This window comes from Miscanthus floridulus, unplaced genomic scaffold, assembly GCF_019320115.1.
Source record: "Miscanthus floridulus cultivar M001 unplaced genomic scaffold, ASM1932011v1 fs_313_1, whole genome shotgun sequence".
Taxonomy (NCBI): Eukaryota; Viridiplantae; Streptophyta; class Magnoliopsida; order Poales; family Poaceae; genus Miscanthus; species Miscanthus floridulus.
The window spans coordinates 1-6,341 of record NW_027096565.1 but is presented as its reverse complement, the minus strand read 5'-3'; the positions used below and the strand labels follow the sequence as shown (position 1 = coordinate 6,341).

Sequence of the window (6,341 nt, the reverse complement as noted above, 5' to 3'; positions counted from 1 at the left end):
TTAATTAAGTGGATTGATTGAAATTATTTGGCTGACGATTTTGGTACAACACGAGTTGGCACTTTGCTCTGGGATAGTCATTCTATATGGCCATATTAGCGTCGTCATTTTGGTTTTGATGGCTCTACGGCATGTGATCCTGTTGACTTGTCTGACTCGATCGCTACAGGAGAAGGCTTGGATCACTCCTGTTTTTTTTAATAAAGGATAAAATATCCGGCTTCATCTATTCAGGGATAGAATCAGGCCAATTATTACAAACTTCAGTACGGGCACTAAGTTCGGCTGTAGTAAAACTTACAACCACACACGAATAACGGAAACGGTAAAGGTTCTTGACTAAACAAAACCAACATGTCTTTGCGATAACCATCCATTAGAGCCGAAGAAATCCAAAGCCGATGTCTCTAGGTATTGTGCCACAGAGGTCATTTGATCTTTGAGATCATCATGCCGCTGCAAGTTTGCCCATTGACATAGCCGGTGCGTTCCTCGGAATAGTACCTGTAAAAAAGATTTGGGTCTGCATTTGTCAAAAACCACCTCATTCCTAGTTATCCAGATTGCCCAACAAAGTGCAGAGGCTGCTGATAATAACAATGTATTATACTTTTTTTTTTCCAATTTAGACCAATTATGGAACAAATCATTTATATCCCTTGGAGGTAAAATCCCAAAAAGTATATGTACAGAACACCACAAAAACTTGGCATAAAAACACTCAAAGAAGAGATGGTGAATTGTCTCGGTAAAAAGACAGAAACAGCAACTCATGTCCCCATTCCAATTTCTTCTAGCTAAGTTGTCCTTGGTTAGAATCACACCTCTCTTCAAGTACCACATAAAAACTTTTATTTTCATGGGGAGCTTAGTTTGCCAAATATCCTGTGACACTCTCACACCATTGTTAATTAGTGCAGCATACATAGACTTGACTATAAATAACCCAGAGGCATTTAAGCCCCATACAAACACATCTTTTTCCTCTAGTAAGTTAACCTGATGTATAGAAGCAACAATTCGATGCCAATTTATTAGGTTCGCTCCTACCAAATTTCTTCTAAAAGAAATGTTTAGTATGGGGGAACTCATAACCTTAGCTACTGTGTCTTGTTTTCTTCTTACAATATTAAACAACGTAGGAAATCTATCCTTGAGGGGTTTGTTGTCCAGCCAAGTATCAATCCAAAATCCGGTTTGTGTCCCATCTTTCACACTAAAATAACCCATCTTCATGAAGGTATCTTTAATATTCATTAAGCTTTTCCAGAAATGTGAATCCGTTGGTTTCTTCGCACAACTTCCTAAGGTCTTGTCTTTAATATACTTATTTCTTAAGAGTTCTTGCCACATCCCATCCTCATTCAATAACTTGAACAACCATTTACTCAGTAAACATTTGTTTTGAATTTCTAAATTCTGAATTCCTAGGCCTCCCTGGTCTTTAGGCTGACACATGACTTCCCATTTAACTAATCTATATTTTTTTGTGTTGGTCATTTTGCTAGAAGAAGCGCGACCGAAAACAGTCAATTTTTTCCAACACCCCCTTTGGTAGTTCGAAAAAAGATATCATAAACATAGGTAAGCTGGATAGCACCGAGTTTATAAGAACTAGTCATCCGCCAACTGAGAGTAGCTTACCTTTCCAGCCACTAAGTCTTTTCTCAATTCTATCTTCAATATTCTTCCAGTCTTTATTATATAGTTTCCTAAAGTGCATAGGGAGACCTAAGTAGCGAAACGGGCATTTGCCAATGGTACATCCAAACAATTGCGAATAAAACTCTTCGTGATCTTTAGCTTTTCCAAAACAAAAGACTTCACTTTTGTGGAAATTTATCTTTAAGCCAGATAGTTGTTCGAACGTACTTAGTAGGAAGTTCATATTAATTGCTTTTTCAACATCATGGCTCATGAAGATCACTGTGTCATCCACATACTGCAGGATGGATAAACCATCTTGAATTAGATGGGGAATAACCCCTTCTATCTGTCCCGCTCCCTTTGCTCTGGCAATTAGTATGGCCAGCATATCTGCCACTATATTAAATAGTATAGGCGACATCAGGTCCCCTTGCCTTAAACCTTTTTTAGTCTGAAAGTAGGATCCTACTTGATCATTAACCTTAATGTTAACATTCCCCCCCTTGTGTAAAGTTTTGTACCCATTCACACCACTTCTGAGAAAAACCTTTCATTCTTAATGTTTGCTGTAAAAATCTCCAGTTTACTTTATCATAGGCTTTTTAAAATCTATTTTAAAAATGACACCATCTTGTTTTTTTGTATGTAACTCATGAAGCGTTTCATGTAAGATTACTGCCCCCTCCATAATGTTTCTTCCTGGTAAAAAGGTCGTCTGTGTCGGTCTTATTATTTTCTGGGCTATAGTAGATAATCTATTAGTTGTCACTTTGGTGAAGATCTTGAATGAGACATTCAACAAACAGATTGGCCTGTATTGTTGAACAACTCTCGCATCTTTCTTTTTAGGCAGCAAGATTATGTTACCAAAATTAAGACGATTGAGAGGTAGGGTTCCCTGATGAAAATCAAAGAACAGAGCCATCAAGTCGTCTTTGATTAGGCTCCAGAAAACTTGATAGAACTTCAGTGGGAAACCATCCGGCCTAGGCGCCTTATTATGCTCCATTTGAAAAATTGCCGCTCTAACTTCTTCTTGAGAAAAAGGCTCAGCCAGAAACTCATTTTCCAGATCGGAAACTTGAGGAATGTCCTCCGTCTGAGACTCATCTAATGATATTAGATTCTCATCAGATGGACCAAACAGGTTTTTGTAATAACTGGTAATATGCTCCTTAAGCTGAGCATCACCAGTTATTATGTTATTACCATCCTCGAGCTAGAAAATAGTTTTTCTGTGTCTACCGTTGGCTAACAAGTGATAATATTTTGTATTAGCATCTCCTTCTAAAATGCGTTTCACTTTAGCCCTCTGGTACCACTTTAGTTCTTCCTCTCGAAGCAACTCAGCGAGCCTTTCATTTAAGACATGCTTTAAGTCTCGTTCAGATTCATTTAGCATGGTGCTTTCTGCCTTTTGTCTAGTTCATCCAATTTATTTAAAAGAGTAGATTTTTCTTTCTTATAAGCACCACTCAAATGCATCGCCCAACCTCTAAGATGTTGGCGAAGCCTTCTAATTTTCATCTGCCACCTCTCAATAGGTGTTCTAGACGCTAGAGTATTTTGCCAAATCTCAGAAACCATCTCACAAAATCCTTCTCTTAACGACCACCCTAATTCAAATTTGAATTGAGGCTGATAAGTTGTGGAAGGGTTATTTGTAGAGAAAAGCAAAGGTGTATGGTCAGAAATTTCTCTAGAAAGAGCATATACTGTGCTATGTGCATATTTGGACTCGAAGTCTGTGCAAACTAGCACCCTGTCCAATTTTTCAAAGGTTTGGTTTGGCAAATTGTTAGCCCAAGTGTATTTTCTTCGTGACAAATCTATTTCTCTAAGATTTAAGGCATCAATTACTGCATTGAACATAAAAGGCCATCTATCGCTGTAGTTATCATTATTTTTCTTATCCGGTCTCCGAATAATGTTAAAGTCACCACCTATAATAATAGGTAAGGCTTCCTTTGAACATACCCGGACCATCTCAAACAAAAAATTGGACTTTTGATCCAACTATGCCGGCCCATATACTGAGATTAGATTAAATTTAAAATCGTCCTCTTTGTGTCTTAATTTAAAACGAATAAAGAATTCTCCTTCCTCAATCTCCCCAATGTCAAAAGTTAACAAATGGGCGCCTAGAATCATGCCACCAGATCTGCCCCGTGGAGCCATACAGTGCCAAATAAAGTCTCTACCAGCACAAATAGTGTTTAGAGTCGTTTGGGGAAAGTTAGCTCTACCAGTCTCCAATAAGGCAATGAAATCTAGGCTTTTCTCTTTTGTTAAATCTGACAGGAATCTGTATTTTTTACCATCAGCAAAACCATTACAATTCCAAAAAATGCCTTTCATTTTTAACAACTTTTATTACTATTCTTATTTCTTTTCTTATGACGAGGACGCCCTCTTGTTTTAAGTGATACGGGGGGTTGTAAAATCAAAGGATCACAACCCCCATCACCTAGCCCTTCTGCAATTTCGGAACAAATAAGATTCAAAGCTTCAAGATCTAAATTATCTTCATTAGAACATACAGTTGATGCATCTTCCACTAAAACAATATTGTCCTCCCTTAGCTTATCATTCTCATTCAATCTATTAAATTCGATGTCTTTTAAACATTTTAAAGAATTAAAAATATCATGCTCATTGTTTCCTAGAACAACCCCTATTGATTTTGATGAAGTAAGTAAAGAAGAAACATCTCGTGAAGTAAAAGAGGTAGTTTGTTGCAGTTTACCTTTGTCAAGCGCAGATTCCAAGTTCTTCCTCGCTTTAAGCTTTGCTGCCTTCTTGGTGGAGTCCTAGTCCACACTTGAAGCGTTCCTCTTGCTGGATCTCACCGGTGAAACTGTCCCACTGATATTTTTATTTTTTAGAATCCCAGAGTCGATCTGTGAGGGCATCATAGTAGCCTTCCATGCCCCATTACCATTTACAGCTCCTCCAGACTGAGAAAGCAGGACCACTGGTTTGTTATTAGGCTTCACAGGCTTGCTCTGGGAAATGGTAGAAGTTCCTACATCCTCCAGCTGTGCCGCCCCATTATCTGCATTGTGCAGACTGTCCATAGGTTGGAAATCCCCATTACCATTGCCATGTGCCTGAGCGTCTCCTAGTTTTCCATCAACATCCATTTTTCCCTTAGAATTTCCTTTTTTGGGATCTCCCTCCCTCAGGTCTCCCTTCTTGGGGTCTTCCTCTTCAGGATCACCCTCCTTGGTAGAGTCCATATCAATGAGTTGTGGCTCACCAGTAGGAGTGTCCTCTTCCACTCTAAACTGTAGCTCGTAAACAAAGTCACCAATGACCACATCCACAAAATCCGGGATGAGTTTTGGATCCAGCACTGCTACTTTCATTCTAGCTCTGCCAGTGTTCAAAGTGAAGATAGTGCCAACAGCCCGAGGGACACCTAAGATAGTTCCAACTGCCCAGATGATGGGAAATTCTTTGAACTCTTTAGGTAGTCCTCTAAACTGCACCCACACTTTATCAATCTCATATTTATAGACCTCATTCTCAGTACCTTTTCCAAAACGAATCTTGCCTTCAACTGCCTTGGCATCCATAGGTCCCCAATTCACCATTGTTTCCAATAGGTCAGAAGATGGAAAATTGATAATAAAAGCATCAGTGCCCTTTGTCTCAATTTCCCACTTATGTTTCTTATCTGGTAGTAGTTTTTCCAGTTCTACTGCCAATTGGTCTACAGTAAAAGAACCTTCCAAAACACGTACCACAGCTGCTTTTCCTTCCACATTAGCTTTTGGATTTTCCACCACTGGAATGAAATAAAAGCCTAGTCCTTCCACAGCATAACCACAGGGAATAGCATTTGTATTTGTTTTCTTAATATTTGGACAAAGCTTAGTCACATGGTCACCAAAACAAACTTCACAGCAAAGAACAACAGTGCATTCGTGAATTGTATGACCTTTTGTACGACAGCGATAACAAAATGGCTTGCCCTTAGTTTTCTTTGAACCTTTATCCGATGACTCTGGGATATCTAAGGAAGTACCTTTCGGTTCACTGACCGGTGGGACAGTCCCCTCGGGATTTGCTGTAGCTTTCATGTTGGATCACTCCTGTTATTCACCAACATTTGGCTCGGGCTCATAGTGCTTATGAAACAACTTGACAAAGTTGTTTTTCGATCAGCTTCTCTACCAAACATGCTCGATCTTTGGAAACAGCTTCTCCGTAGAAGTTGTTTTCAGCTTCTCTCACATGCGCGTGTCTCTAAGTGAAGCTGAAAATACTAGCTTCTCCTCCTAGCCTTCTCATGGCTATCTTTACCAAACATTTATGAAAACACCTTTAGCTTCATTGGTGAAGCTAGCTACTTTATGGAACTAAAGCTATCTTACTATTACTAATTGGAGGCCTTAACGGAGGCTCCACGTTGATCCTCACCAGATGCGCTAGAAAAAAGATAAAATACTAGAAATTTTCACATTAATTAGAAACATCCAACCTTCAAATCCAAAGACTCAAGTGTCCACGACCATTGGATCTATTGTTTCTCTAGAAAATTACCCACCTTTACCACTATTCACTACTGGAGGCGCATGCTTTGCCGAGGGCCTCTGGCCCTCGGCAAAGGACTAGAAACCCTCGGCAAAGGCTTTGCCGAGGGCTGCCCTCGGCAAAGACCCCTCGGGGAATTTTTAGACGGCGAAGGA

At 39.5% G+C, this 6,341-nt stretch overlaps 1 pseudogene; it reads right to left on the bottom strand.

Moving 5' to 3' along the window:
* Positions 1-448: 448 nt before the first annotated feature.
* LOC136531264 (uncharacterized) lies at positions 449-5,732 on the bottom strand (annotated as a pseudogene).
* Positions 5,733-6,341: the final 609 nt, after the last annotated feature.